Below are 15,597 nucleotides of genomic sequence, written 5' to 3'. Positions count from 1 at the left end.
CCCCAATAAATAAATAAAAGCTTAGCAAAATGCACCCTGAGAAGATTTAAAACCCAAAGCGTTTCGTTTTATTTATTTCTGCATGGCGGCTGGGAGGAGGTTGCAGAGACTTTGCAAACGGTGCAAAGGGGGGGGGAGTGTCTGAGATGAATTCTGCATGGCGGGGGGCTGCGACCCCTTACAAGACAAAGGGGGCGGTGGAGGGGGGCAATGGCAGCTGGGGGGCTGCTAGGAAGCCTCCCCTCCCCTCCCACCCCCCAAGAATCGGCCCGGCCCAACGCTTCCCTCGCCTTCCTTGCACAGTCTCCATTTTAAAGCTGCCTGGCCTCCCACCAGCCCACCCCCCTCGGCGCCCGCCCCACAGAAAAGCCGCCCCCCGGACCCGCCTGAGCCCCCAATACCCACCTGTGGTAGTTGTGGGGAGCCGGGTGTGCCTGGGGAGCCGGTTGGCGGGGGGGGCTGGGGGCTCGGGGCTCAGGATGGCGGCGGATTAGAAGGCGGCGGCGGCTGGAGCTTCCCAGGCTTCTGGCGGCGGCTGCCTCTCAGCGTCTGCTGTCCTTGCCTCCGCCTCCTCCGCCGCCTCCTGCGAAAGGCCTGTCAATCCCCGGCCTGGAGTGAACAGCTCAGCCCGCGACAGCTAGGCAGGCCGAAATGGACAGCGGCGCCTGCCGGGCCCGCCGGGGAAAGCAAGCAAGCAAGCAAGGCGGGTTTGGCTGAGGAGGCGGAGGAGGGGTGGGTGAGAGAGAGAGAGAGGGAAGGAAGGAAGGAAGGAAGGAAGGAAGGAAGGAGAAAGTAGGGGAAAAGGCAGGTGAGAACAGGGAAGGAAGGAAGCGAGCAAGAAAAGCAGAGAAAGAAGAAACAGGTGCAAGAAGGAAGGAAGGAAGTAGGGGAAAAGGCAGGTGAGAACAGGGAAGGAAGGAAGGAAGGAAGCGAGCAAGAAAAGCAGAGAAAGAAGAAACAGGTGCAAGAAGGAAGGAAGGAAGGAAGTAGGGGGAAAGGCAGGTGAGAACAGGGAAGGAAGGAAGGAAGCGAGGAAGAAAAGCAGAGAAAGAAGAAACAGGTGCAAGAAGGAAGGAAGGAAGGAAGTAGGGGGAAAGGCAGGTGAGAACAGGGAAGGAAGGAAGGAAGGAAGCGAGGAAGAAAAGCAGAGAAAGAAGAAACAGGTGCAAGAAGGAAGGAAGGAAGGAAGTAGGGGGAAAGGCAGGTGAGAACAGGGAAGGAAGGAAGGAAGCGAGGAAGAAAAGCAGAGAAAGAAGAAACAGGTGCAAGAAGGAAGGGAAGGAAGAAGAAAGTAGGGGGAAAGGCAGGTGAGAATAGGAAAGGAAGAGAACGGAAGGAAAGAAGAAAGTAGGGGGGAAGGCAGGTGAGAACAGGAAAGAAAGGAAGGAAGAAAGCGAGGAAGAAAAGCAGAGAAAAGAGACAGGTGCAAGAAGGAAGGGAAGGAAGGAAGGAAGAAGAAAGTAGGGAGAAAGGCAGGTGAGAACAGGAAAGAAAGAGAACGGAAGGAAAGAAGAAAGTAGGGGGAAAGGCAGGTGAGAACAGGGAAGGAAGGAAGGAAGCGAGGAAGAAAAGCAGAGAAAAGAGACAGGTGCGGGAAGGAAGGAAGGAAGAAGAAATAAAATATATAAAATATTTATTAAAAACATAGTATACGTTGTTAAAACTTCCTAAAAAAAAACATCCTAAAAGCATCTTAACATTCCACTGGGTAGGCCTGCCGGAAGAGATCAGTCTTTATAACTTTCTTGAATGCTAAAAGACTGTTAAGTTGATGAATCTCCTCCGGCAGGCCGTTCCACAGTCTGGGAGCAGCAGAAGAGAATAATTCTGTGCGAACATGAAGGGAGAAGGCTAGAAATAAACAAGCAGAATAAAATGTTTTTGTTTTTAGAAGTATGGGACGTCCTCACGTACCTGAGATGCACAAAGTTCCCCCCTCCCCGATATTACAAAATCCCTGCATGGCAGAAACTTCAGGTGTAGGAACAGGCATGTAGATTTGTCACGCACGATACCCCTACACCTCTAGCGCTGTGCATACCTGCACCAGAAAGCTACCTGGATTCTTTGTGATCTTGTTCAGACGACACGCTAAGCCACGGTGGTTAAGCATTTTGAGCTAAACATATGCCTTAAGATGTCATGTGAACCATTCCTGACCATGGTGGCTACATGACGATGGTTTAAACACGCTCACTAATTGTTTGCTGCAAAAGGGTTAGCAGCCTAACCACAGCTTAGTGTGTTGTCTGAACAGACCCTGTGTCAGTTCTTACAGTTTCCGGTTCTGGCCACGCTCAGAGCCTGCAGAACCTAGAACAGACTTGAACTTCAGTGAGATTCATCCAGATCTAGCATTGGGTGCAGGCTCCTGACAGCAAAGCTAGGATCTAGGTTCAGCTCAGCGGAACCTGGGAGAACCAACATCCCCCTGAAAAGAACTAAATTCAGCCATCATAATAATGGAAGTGCCAATGTAGTGGCAAAGGTATTGAGCTTGTGAATCAGGAAGCCCCCGGTTTGTTCCTTGCCTCTGCAACATAAACTCACTACGTGACCTTGGGGAAATAGCTCTCTCTTTCTCTCAATCCTCCCCTGCAGCCATCTGCAACCTGGAGAATCATAATACCCAGAAGCGCAGTGATAAATATAACATTTTGAAGTGCAAGCTCATAGCCTGGGGAGCGTCCAAAAATTCAGGTAGATGTGTAGTTCCTTTCCCTCCTTACCACAATATTTTATTTATTTATTTATTTTATTTTATTTATGACACTTATATACCGCTCCCATAGCCAGGGCTCTCTGGGCGGTTTACAGAAATTCTAAAATTGAGAAAAAAACACGTATACAAAATTTAAAATTCTAAAACACAGAACATACACACATAAAGCATTAAAAACCGTTAAAAAACTAAACATGTGGGTGATTAAGATGTGCCGCCCTATGCCTGGGCAAAGAGGAAAGTCTTAACCTGGCGCCGGAAAGATAGTAGCGTTGGCGCCAGGCGAGCCTCGTCAGGGAGATCGTTCCACAGTCTGGGGGCCACCACCGAAAAGGCCCTATCCCTGGTTGCCACACTCCGAGCCTCTCTCGGAGTAGGCACCCAGAGGAGGACCTTAGATGTTGAACGTTGTGACCGGGTATATTCTCGTCGGGAGAGGCGTTCCATCAGGTATTGTGGTCCCAAGCTGTGTAAGGCTTTATACGTCAAAACCAGCACCTTGAATTGGGCTCGGAAACATACAGGCAGCCAGTGCAAGCGGACCAGAGCGGGTGTTATATGGTCAAACCTTCTGGTTCCCAAAATCAATCTGGCCGCTGCATTTTGCACGAGCTGCAGCTTCCGAACCATCTTCAAAGGCAGCCCTACGTAGAGCGCATTGCAGTAATCTAACTTGGAGGTCACCAATATTCATTTTCTTTCCAGTTTTCCCTCAATCATTTCCCTTTGTAGTCATTCCCGCCCACCTCAACTCCAGCTTACAAAGGGAGGAGTCAGAGCATCATCACACGGGGTGGGTGGGTGGGAATCGCGTTTCCTTACCATCACTTCTCCATCCCGGCTTTTGTCCTTCATTACTTCCTCTTTCTTCCCGGAGAGGGAAGAGGAAGTAAACAAAGAACACGTGGCCCATTCAGGGGCCGTTTTTATCGCATCGCTTTTCCTGCACGCAGCAGGAGATTGTGGCACATTCCATGTTTATTTTTTTAAAAAAGTCGGATTAAAGGGGGTCTATTTTGCAACGGAAAATCTCACCACCGCTGTTCTCTGGGCTAAAGCGAGAGGCAGGTGGGCAAGTAGGTTGCAAAGGGGGGGAGGAGCTACAAAGGGCTCATGCCAATGGCCCACGGCTCTGGTTTGGGCCCTTGACAAGCGTCCAACCACGCCTAATTTCTTCCAACCTGCATTTGGTGCTTAAAAATCATTGGCTGCTGCTGCATTTAATGTCATTTGCACATTCATGTTTTTCTAATATTCTCAGCCGCCTTGAAAAAGGCAGTAGCACTCCCTGAACAGCAGGTTAAAAATCTCTTTAAGAACAGCGAACAATGCGTGGTTCTGGTTGGTTCACCCGAATTCTTTAAATTCTGTGTGCCTGGGATATGCACCCTCTTTGCCCACTGGAGGGCAGCATGGGATAAAAACCATCCAGAACACGGCAGGTGAATGTGCCAAAAAGCACAACTGTTCCGTACCACCAGCAGCGGTTTGACTTTTGATTCCACGCCACACACCGTTTAATCTTTACAGTGAGCCAGGTTTGATGAAAAGGTGGCAGTGGGCTAGACTAGGAGCATTGGAAGAGCAGCCTTAGATGATTTGTCTACCTAGGCCAGCAGCTGTCTTTTTAAACAGCGTCGTCGGCTTCCCTTAGAAATTCTGCTATGAAAAGAACCACTTTTAAAGTAGTAACATCTGAAAAAAGCAGGATCTTATGCCACTAGATGGCGCTGTCACAATGGAACTGAACAGAGGGGAAGTATTCCAAACCATGCAGTTGCCCCCTCCGTCTGTGTAATTATGCTCATAACAATTGCGCCAAAAAGCAGGAAGCACAAACGCTCTGGGTAAGCAATGCAATTTCCCCTTAATTTAAAGATGCCCAGAGACCCCAAGCCATAGCAAGATTCAGAGGCCCCATACCACAAAAATAAAGAGAAAAAGTGTATTACATTATAACAGGAAGGGTAATGAAAGTGTACCATCCAGCGTTAGGAGACGAGAAGATTGAGGGGAGACATGATAGCACTCTTCAATTACTTAAAAGGTTGTCACACAGAGGAGGGCTAGGATCTCTTCTCGATCCTCCCAGAGTGCAGGACACGGAATAACGGGTTCAAGTTACAGGAAGCCAGATTCCGGCTGGACATCAGGAAAAACTTTCTGACTGTTAGAGCAGTACGACAATGGAACCCATGACCTAGGGAGGTGGTGGGCTCTCCCACACTAGAGTCATTCAAGAGGCAGCTGGACAACCACCTGTCAGGTATGCTTTAGGGTGGATTCCTGCATTGAGCAGGGGGTTGGACTCGATGGCCTTATAGCTCCCTTCCAACTCTACTATTCTATGATTCTATGCTTGTAGTTAAACAGTGTTAGGCAACCTTCTCTGAAGACACACCTAAGAGCATGAATAAATTAAGCTGATTTGAATGTCTTTTAAACTGACTCTAGTTTGTCCTTCTTACCTCTAATACTAAGTGCAGCATTGCCACGCTTTCTCTGTATAAAGCAACCCTGTAAACCTGGCATTGCAAGAGACAGAACCTGGGGCCTTCTGCATGCAAACCAGATGCTCTACCCTGATCTGGCATGCCCGTGCCGGCCCAGATGATAACACCAGGCCTGTTTGCTGTCCACTCTCTGGGTGGGCAGTTAGTGGGTCCCTGGGCTGCAGGATTTCTTGTAAGCAAACTGAGAGCCTGTCTCTCTCCTTGGTGACTTGCCCAGTTGGGTGGCCTGGTCCAAGCAGAGGACTGCGCCCCCGTCCACCCCCGTTTAATGGTCGCCAGAGAGAGTACATCTTCCACCATGGCAGGGTACCAAGAAGAGCTGTCCCCTGTGGATAAGGTACAGCCAAGGCCAATGCTTTGAGGCCTACAGCAAAGGCACCATCGGCCGATCTCTGAGGACAGAGGGGGAACTGACAGGAGCGTTCCGGGCTGGTGGCCGAGAGCCTGGCAGGAGTTTTCCCCCTTGCTCGCAGGCGGTGCGTTTCTGCAGTCTCTGGAGGAGAGACAGAGGAGATACTGCCAGGAAAACCACAGCAGCGGAACAGCCGTGAGGAGCAAGAACTCCATTTATTAATAACCCGCTGAGTCAGAGGGGCTCTTCTTGGGTTCCAGGATCACAAGACGCAGGTGCTGGGCGGCCTGGTGTGGTGTTTTTTTAAAAAAATCTCTCCTTCCCTTCCTCCTGATGGAGACGAATAGGGAAGGGTGAAAACACTGGAAACAGCTATGCAGTTGGCTGACCTTTATAGCGTGGGACTGTGGGTGATTGAGGGGAGCCTTCCCTTTCCTCAGAGAGGACTAGAAGCACAGGGACTCGTTTTGAAAAGGAGAAGGGTGCACATTTAAGCCTGCCTTGATTCAGAAGCACAACTCTCTCTCTCTTTTTTCTTCTTCAAGTCTCTAATCCCAGAGTTATTTATTCATCATAAGTATGTTTTTTTAAGTACCATCCTTTAATCAAATTCCCAGGGCAGTTTATTAAAAAGAAATATAAAGCAATTCAAAGGTAAATACAACACTAACAGACGTCATAAAAGAAAAGGCATTTATATCCCACTTTTTCCCTCCAAGGAACCCAAGGCGGCATACATAATCCTCCTCCTCCTCTCCATGTTATCCTCACAACAACAACCCTGTGAGGTAGGCTCGGCTGAGAGTCTGTGACTGGCCCAGAGTCACCCAGTGGGTTTCCACAGCCGAGTGGGGACTAGATAGAACCCAGATTTCCCGACTGCCAGTCCAACACTTTAGCCACTACACCACACTACAACTGTCAACGATACAGGAGCCTTGTCCTCCTTTCCACATGGTCACCCTAACCCTGGCAGCAGTCCTGCCTGAAGGCACCAACCGGTTCAGGAGGCTGGGCCCATGCTGCAGAGCCAGAGGCCTTTCTGCTCCCTTTACGGGTGTTTCATCCGTCCTCATTCATTTCCTTTATTCACAGCTCAGCACCGTGGAAATCCATTCATTTTAATCAGGCGCCCGGCCTCTGCAAATCCTATTGGTGGGTTTGGATGAGTTGCCGTAGAGAGATTTATTGCCTGGTTCAAAGCTCTTCTGCAGCACAGGAGCTGGCATCCTAGAGGACTCTTAGAGGGTGCTCCCCAGCTTCCGTCCCCCCCACCCAACATCACAGGATGTCAAGCGCCACCCAGCTCAGAATACCTCTTCCTCCTCCTCCTCCTCCTCCTCCTCCTCCTCCTCCTCCTCCTCCTCCTCCTCCGTTTCACAACCTCAGGCGACCCTGCAGCACAGTGGCTGTTTTGCCAGCACTTGCATCGCAAAGCATGCGTAGTGGCAACGCCTCTATGCGCCATGCGCCATGCCAAGGAAGGACCAGCTGCAAAAGAAAGGCACTTCTCAGCATTGCATCCTCTCCGGCTTTCAGACAGAACCAGCCAGAACTCTAAACCACCTTGGACAGCAAGGACCTTGGACAGCTCCTTTACTGCATGGCTGGCTGTGGCATGCTGGGGAATTGTAGGACTTGCCCCCCCTGTTTAAACATGCGTAGGATCGCAACCTAATTGTGTTGTAATCTACCTTATCTATTTATTTATTACATTTATATAGCGCCCCCCTATAGCCGAAGCTCTCTGGGCGGTTTACAAAAGTTAAAAACAGTAAACGTTAAAAAAAGTATACAAAATTTAAAAACTATCAGAAACATAAAAATAACAGTATAAAAACGACAGTATCCATTTAAAAACAACAGCTCTGGGGTCCGTTAGAAAACACACTTAGTGTTGTTAAATGCCTGGGAGAAGAAAAAAGTCTTGACCTGGAGCCTGAAAGATAACAGTGTTGGTGCCAGGCGAGCCTCGTCGGGGAGATCATTCCACAGTCGGCGGGCCACCACTGAGAAGGCCCTCTCCCTTGTTGCCATCCTCTGAGTGTCCTTCAGAGTTGGCACTCGGAGTAGGACCTTAGACGCTCAGTGCAGCGTATGGATAGGTTCATGTCGGGAGAGGCGTTCCATCAGGTATTGCGGTCCCAAGCCATGTAGGGCTTTATAGGTTAAAACCAGCACCTTGAATTGGGCTCGGAAACATATAGGCAATATAGTCTTGTAATTGACTGTTGCATGCCAACCCAATGGACTATGGCCAACGTCAAGTGTAGGCATGACAGGGCACTTGTTGAGGGCCCACACCTCAGCCGGGGGCCCCTGGGTTTGCTCCTCCTTTGCCCCATTGCCACCTGCTTGTTCTCCTGCCTCTCGCTCTGGCCCAGGCAACAGCAGTGGTGAGGAGGCGCCGGAGATGCCGCGGCCACCGTGCTCTCCGGCCTACTCTCCCCCTGGTTCTCGGCCTGTCAAGCAAGTGAGGGGGAGCCATCTTGAGAAAGAGGAGGAGAAGCCAGAGCAGCTGGTGGCCATGGCGGTGAGAAGGTTGGCTCACTGAGGGAGGGGTTTTTCTTGCCCAAGCTCCCCCCACCAAAAGAACAACACCACCAGGAGCGTGCACTGAATGAGTCACCGTGCAGGTATGGCTTGAAAACGATGCGTTGCTTTCGGAAGGAACCACGAGGCCTCACAGGCGCTGAGAACTAGCTCCTCTCTCCGTAGCGCGCTCTTCCTGTCACCCCAAACCTCTCTCCTGTTGTTGACTGCTGTGGCCCACCCTGCTTCCTCTCGGGACTCCGAGATAAAGGGTGTGTTTTCCGCTCTCCCCCCCTCCCACACACTCTCCCGGAGCATTTCTGTCTGCACCAGATTAACATGCTGTGTTAACAGGAAGAGCGCTACTGTATCTGGAGAGGAAGCAAAAGTCACAGGGATGGCGAAAGAACCGTTTCCTCTCCTCACAAAAGACGGGGGGAATAATGCAACGTCTTCCACCATCCTCGCCCTCGGAATCTGTTCCTTGCAATCCAAACCGACAAGGCCCAACGGCAGTATTCTCAGGTTTTACCACATTTGCTCAGCATCCACGTATACACGTGCCTTCTCGGAGTGCTTCCCGACGAGGTTTTTATGGCGCCGTTGCCACGCCTCACTTGCAGAATTTTAGGGAGGGGTCCAGACATCGTTGTCTTCCACTCTCAGCCCTCCCACATTTTCCCGCCGCTGCTTCCGTCTTTTTCCTTGTTGCGCGTCAAGGACTCCATTTTCTTTTTGTGCTCCATGTGTCCATCTCCACTGGGCCAGGCTGAAGTGGCCTGCAGCATTGCAACTATCTGCATGTCTGTTATTCCGATATGCCTCTCGTCTTCCGGGTTAGCCTCAAATGAGGCATTCAATTGTGAAAGCGAAAGAAAACATGATTTCCTTTTGTGTAGTTGCACTCTTCTGCTACACCACAGTGCCACCTAGAGGTCACATAGCAGAAAAGCAGGAAAAGGAAACTTTGTGTAGTGCTCAGATCTCAATTCTACGATGAAACTGAAAGTAGATACAGCGGATTAACAGGCTCATGTAGAAAAATCACCATCAACTTTTTGGCATCAGGTCAAGACATTCATCTTCTCTCAGGTTATGGTCTCTACTTTATTGTGTTTTGGTGTTTTTTTAAAAAAATTAAAATTGTTTTTAGCTATTTAATATTTTATATGTTTTAATAATTTTGTTGTAAGTCGCCTGGATCTTTTTTTAACAGGCAACTAAGAAATTATATCATCATCATCGTTTTTGTATTCTTCCAAGGATTTTTTGTTTGTTAGGCTGTAAAGCGACTTCTGGGTGCGCCGTTCCGAAGCTGCCCGCCCCCTGCCGAAGCAAAGCCAGGACGCTGGAGGGGGGGGGGCTTCCCAAAATATAGAGCTAGGGCCAACATTATAGCGCTAGGGCCAACACAACTATCTCTCATACTGGATAACAAAACTCCATGAATAGCTTTATTTAAAAGAACTAGGCATTACCGGGAATCCTTCCATCTTTCCCCCCTCCTCATCTGGTGACCTTTATTTTGATGGACCCGCAGGAAGGAGGAAACGGCACTCTGGAAAGTGCCAAACAGGCAATGGATGTCAATGTGTTGTTCTTTTAACGGCTTTATGATTAATTCTGACTCGAGATAGCCAGCTTCAAATTGCCTTGCTAATTAATCATGAAACAGCCCTGCAGGCTAATAAGCAAGACCATTTTGCAAGCGGCAGACGCGGTTCGCCAGCATCTCACCAAAAACAAACCCTCCCCATCCCCACAACCCCTTAACCGATATCAGGGTTGCTTTCAAGGTTTGTAAAAATCCACACCTTACCTCCCTCTCCCCGCAAAAAAGTTGCTTTGTCCACAAAAATGACGTACAAGAGTCTAATCTTTTAGCCACTTACAGCCAAACATAAAGCCTTTATTCCCACTTCCACCCAACTGCATATGGTGGAAATACTTAAAATAAATTATTATTATTATTATTATTATTAATAATAATAATGGGTGCAATCCTACAGATTGTGCTTTCACTAATCCGAAGCCTCCGAAATCAGAGGCTTCCAAGATTCCAGTGCCCCACTGGGCTGAAGCCAGCACAGGAGGAGCAGCGGAGATGATCCTTGCCTCCCTGTCCGTTGTATTTGGTGTTTTTTGCTAGATGGGCTTTTGCTAGATGGGCTTTTGCTAGACGGGCTTTTGCTAGATGGGCTTTTGCTAGACGGGCTTTTGCTAGACGGGCTTTTGCTAGACGGGCATTTGCTAGACGGGCTTTTGCTAGACGGGCTTTTGCTAGATGGGCTTTTGCTAGGCGGGTTTTTCCATGCTTTGGAGGGCAAGGGAAGGAGGGTGGAGGAATCCAGGATAAATTGTATCCTGGCCTCTCCGGTCTCCTCACCTCTCTGCCCACCGGAACGCCCCCCTTTCCCCACTCTCTGCGGTCAACTTCCCAACCTTGGAGAGGCAGTCAGCACGTTTGTCTCGATGCTGGCTGCGCAGGGACGGCGGTCGGATCTTCTGAAGTTAGAGTGCTGTCTCCATCTTCAGCCATCTGATGATCCCTGGGACACTCACCAGGGACTCTTGGATTGCTCTCTGAATGAATAAAGGTGCAATCCTATGTATGCTAGACAGAAATAAGTCCCACAACTCCCAGCATATTGGCTGGAGCACCCTGGGAGTTGTAGGGTTTATTTCTGTCTAAACATGCATAGGATTGCATCCTAAATAAGCTGTACTGGATCAGACCAAAGGCCTCTGTAGTCCAGCATTCTGTTCCCATCATATGTCCGAATGGGAAATCCACAAATAGGACCTGAGAGCAACAGTAGTGTCCTGGTTGTGACCCCAGCTGGTATATGGAGGCAATACATAAGCCATCAGGACTAGTAGCCATTGATAGCCTTCTCCTGCAGGAATGTGACTAATCCCCTTTTAAAGCCACCCTATTAAAAAGAGGAAGAAGTTATCTTGATTTAGCCATGGCCATGAACCTAAAATCCAAATCCATCTGCACACGGTTCATGCCAACAGGCTGAAGCAAAGTATTCTGGGAGTTATTTCAAGCATCTTGATATGTGTCAGTCTATGGGAATCCAAGCCAGGCTAACAAATAAGATTGTGCAAATCCAGAATCCTCACTTAATTGCTTGCTCCGTGTGTGTGAGTATGTGGGGAGGGGGGAATGAGGGGGGCAGGCTGATTGGGGGAGCTAAGCTCAGCAAAATGACGGACGCTTCCTTTCTGTGTGGGTAAACCGTCTGCTGAGCCGAAGCTTTTCATTTGCGGCATTTGGACAAATTGGCGATTAACGCCAAGGGCCATTTTGTGGGGGCAGAGCAAATGGCACGCGGCGTTCTGGAGATTTGTCTGTCTTCATTAATTAACACCGGTGAAGAAACGAAATGGGACACAATTAAGGTAATGGCTTCTATTGGTCTTTCCCAGCCATAGGGGACTCTGGATGCGTTGAGATGCTACTCCCATAGTTCTTAGCCAGACGGGCCATGCTGGCTGAGAATTATGGGAGTGTGACTCCAGCACGTATGGTGAGCGCTAAGTTGGGGGACGGCTGGTTTAAATGCTTCCACCCTTCAGGTGTTCAATAAGGCTGTGAATTTAGGCTTGTGCTCCAACTGGCGTGGTGAAGGATGCATCTCACGACCCTTGGGCAAGACGCCTTCTCTGGGGGCCCTCCCTCAATGAGACCACCTTCTCACCACCATTATTATGGGCTGCTCTTGCTCCTCAACCTCTTCCTCATTGTGGCTACCCCTTGCCTCTGGGAAAGGGGGGGATATTGCTTGGGGTGGTGGTGTCAATATACTGGATGAAAAGGATGAGCACTTTCATGGCTTCGAAAACCGTTGTCGTGTTTATGGCTGGGCTTCATGCCATTTCTGGAGCCATGGAGGCCAAGCTCCAGGCCTTGGTGATAGGCCCCTTTCTGCCTGCACAGCTAGAACTACAACTCAAAACAGCATGCACAGTCATTCCAGGTGGGACATTCACACAACTGCCCAGAATCCTCTTGGTTGGTGTGTGTGTGTGTCAGGTTATCAGCTGACACTGTACAGCCAATCGGGTGCCACTGGCTGATATAAAAGGCCTAAATCTGCGGTTTACCCTCAGGGCAGCCAACTCTTGGCTAAGTGAGGAGGCCAAATCTTTCCTCGGTGTCGCTAGATAATCTCCCGCTCTGTGTTTCAGGAATCCTCGTGTCTTCTCATCCAGCATGTGGCTGTGTGTGTTCAGGGAAAACAGCACGAAGCTCTGCACCGCTTCACTTGGGCCTCCCGCTAGAATTTCGGCAAACCAATAGACTCGGTTGCAGCAGCCCAAAACAGCCATGCAGGTGCCTCTACTTTTAAGCGTTCACGACACGAATTCTTGCAGAACAGCGTTAATAAAACACACAGACCGTGTGTTCTCTGCAGGGTTATTCTTCCTGCAGGGAAACAGAATGACACTGCCCCGCCCCTCCCAGACTGGATTTTGGGGGCTCAGGGAGTGTGGAGGGATGGTCCTGCTATTTGAAGACATGCAACACTGCAGATGCTGCAGTCCTGGGCCTTGGAAGGAAACACCCAAGGCTAGCAAAGAGCCATTTCCCCAATGTACCCCTTCTTTTTCTCGCTAGAAGATTAAAACAGCCATCATGAAATAGCAGCATAGCCGTGCACACCACCATTAGCTGCCCACCTAGGCTGTAACTCAGGGCTAGTTTCTGATTTTCCCTATGTGTGTGTGGGAAAAGGACAGCTAACCTTAATATCGATGAATTTTCACATTACTGTACTGCTAAGAAAAAAAATGAAAGCTGCAACTTTGTTCTTACTTTCACACTGTTAGCGTATTTCTTCGATTGTAAGACGCCATCGATTGTAAGACGCACACTAATTTCAGTACCACCAACAGAAAAAAGCTTTGATTCTAAGAAATAATAAACACACCCACAATTCTAAGATGCACCCCATTTTTAGAGATGTTTATATGGGGGGGGGAGTGTGTCTTAGAATCGAAGAAATTGGGTAGTTTTATGGACATCAGGAAAAACTTCCTGACGGTTAGAGCAGCACGACAATGGAACCAATGGCCTAGGGAGGTGGTGGGCTCTCCCACACTAGAGGCATTCAAGAGGCAGCTGGACAGCCATCTGTCAGGGATGCTTTAGGGTGGATTCCTGCATTGAGCAGGGGGTTGGACTTGATGGCCTTGTAGGCCCCTTCCAACTCTACGATTCTATGATTTTATGATTCCATTCTCTTCCCTTTCTTATTGTTGTATTATGATTTTATCAGAATGTAAGCCTATGTGGCAGGGTGTTGCTGTTTTTATTCTTTTACTATGTACAGCACCATGTACATTGATGGTGCTATAGAAATAATAATAATAATAATAATAATAGTTCTAAAGTATTTTTTAGGCGCTCTGCATCTCTCTCCCTCTCTCTGAAAAGGTGTAGCGTGAACCTACCATTCTGAAAGCTTTCTTGCATGTTTAGCAAACGTTTTTACAAGCTTACAAAAGGAAGCCCATCACGCAGTAAATATTTTACAAAGTTCAAGACTCCATCTCATTGACCTCAAGAAGAGAGTGGGTGCATATCGTTCTCGGCACCGTTCTCCCTAAATTCTTGGCGCTCGTTGTACGTATATGAATGTCCTCTTGACTCTGTTTCTAAACTTCGTTTTGTTTTTTCTGCTGACAGTTGCCCTGATATAAGATTAAAAATGAATTTTTGGTGAAAAGACAAACAAGGTCCGTGCTAGTTTGTAACTTTTTAGTTACAGCCTAAAATTATTTTGGTTGTTGTAAACCTTTTGGTATCTCTTTTGTTCACTGTTTCTTTTTTTCTTATGGGGAAAAAAAAAAAGTGCCGGCCGTTTAATTCCTGGTGTTCATAACTTGACCTTTACATAGCTTATTATGTAAGTTAACATGCAGTCTGCTTGCAGCGGTGAGGAATGAAGACACTGCTTTGCCCTGGCCTGACCCTCACATCCTCTCCACTGTGGGGGGCGTTATTGGCTGGTGCTGGTGCATCTCTCTCCCCCATCCCACCACACCCCACACAAATGCCCTACCTAGAAATGTGGACACGCCATCAAACAAGGCAGGCAAGCTGCAGGCAAGCTGTTGCTGAGTAATAGCAACAAATGCAAAGTCCTCTACCAGCATTGCAAACAGGAGACTTCGAGGTGTGTTGGACTACAGTTCCCATACAGTCCATTGGCCATGCTGGCTGGGGCAGATGGGAGACGTAGCGCAAAGGGTGCATGGTTGAGCAAGGGTTTCCTATATAGACTCCATTTCTTCAGCTCATAGAATTATAGAACAGTAGAGTTGGAAGATGCTATAGACAAATTTATTTTAGAAAAGCCCGATGCGTTTCATAGAACCCAAGAATAGTAGAGTTTGAAGGAGCCCATAAGGCCATCTAGCCCAACCCCCTGCTCAACGCGGGAATCCACCTTAAAGCATCCCTGACTGATGGTTGTCCAGCTGCCTCCTGAAGGCCTCTAGAGTGGGAGAACCCACCACCTCCCTAGGTCACTGGTTCCGTTGTCGTACTGCTCTAACAGTCGGGAAGTTCATATAGAACAAGTGTCACTGTTTACTTCTGCAAAGTGTTGGAGAATACAAGAGAGAGAAACTCGTCTCTTGCCTCCTCATCAGGGGTGTCATCAAGGGGTGGCACGTCTGGGCACCTTCAGGGAGCCCTCACCCCAGGACACAGGCCATTGTTCCTCATCTTCATTATTGCCACCTTCCTGTCTACCTGCTTCTCACTCTGATCCAGACAACGGACGTGGTGAGGAGGAGGAGGATCAGGAGACGCCGCGGCCTCCTGGCTCTCTGCCTGCCAAACAACCAAGCACCAATGAGAAAGAGGGTAAGGAGCAAGAGAAGAGGGGGCCATGGGGGGTGTCTTTCCCAGGGAAAGGAAGGAAAGGAACCTCTCGTGCAAGCACTGAGTCATTAGTGACTCTTGGAGGGACACCAACTTTCGCTGACGTTTGCTTGGCAGGCCTTATAGCGGGGTGGTTTGCTGTTGCCTTCCCCGGCCGTTATTACCTTTCCCCCAGCTAACTGGGTACTCATTTTACCGACCTCGGGAGGATGGAAGGCTGAGTCGACCCGAGCCGGCTGCCTGAAACCAGCTTCCGCTGGGATCGAACTCAGGCCGTGGGGAGAGTTTCAGCTGCAGAAACTGCTGCTTTACCAAGGACTCTCCAAAACCTGGAGACGGCGCTAGTCCTCATGAACCAGCTCCAACCAGTGTATCAAAACAGCTTGCTAGACCAGCAGGGAGGGGAGCTAAGAAAATAAGATAAAATAAAACCAGGGCAGAATCTCTCTCTCTCGTTCTACCCAGCTCTGCTCCACTTCCCAGATGCCTGGAGGTTATAATCCAGATTTGCGACATGCTTGGCGCTCTTCGTTCTTCTATAAATTAAAACCTCTTTCGCCGCTGAATTTAATCAGCC

The 15,597-nt window shown here is 48.9% G+C and overlaps 2 protein-coding genes across 8 annotated transcripts in view; one reads left to right on the top strand and one right to left on the bottom strand.

The window, feature by feature from the left end:
• PRRC2B (proline rich coiled-coil 2B) overlaps positions 1 to 502 on the bottom strand; it is a 62,377-nt gene extending 61,875 nt beyond the window's left edge. For all 7 annotated transcript variants that reach the window (XM_063144695.1, XM_063144696.1, XM_063144699.1 and 4 more), the window contains exon 1: positions 406 to 502. The gene's annotated coding sequence lies outside the window, so the exon portion shown is untranslated. The remainder of the gene's footprint in view (positions 1 to 405) is intronic.
• Positions 1 to 15,597, top strand: part of RAPGEF1 (Rap guanine nucleotide exchange factor 1) — a 290,356-nt gene that overhangs the window by 226,320 nt on the left and 48,439 nt on the right. The gene's annotated exons all lie outside the window — the stretch shown is intronic.

This window comes from Elgaria multicarinata, chromosome 19 (genome assembly GCF_023053635.1).
Source record: "Elgaria multicarinata webbii isolate HBS135686 ecotype San Diego chromosome 19, rElgMul1.1.pri, whole genome shotgun sequence".
NCBI lineage: Eukaryota > Metazoa > Chordata > Lepidosauria > Squamata > Anguidae > Elgaria > Elgaria multicarinata.
This window is presented reverse-complemented; position numbering and strand designations above follow the sequence as displayed.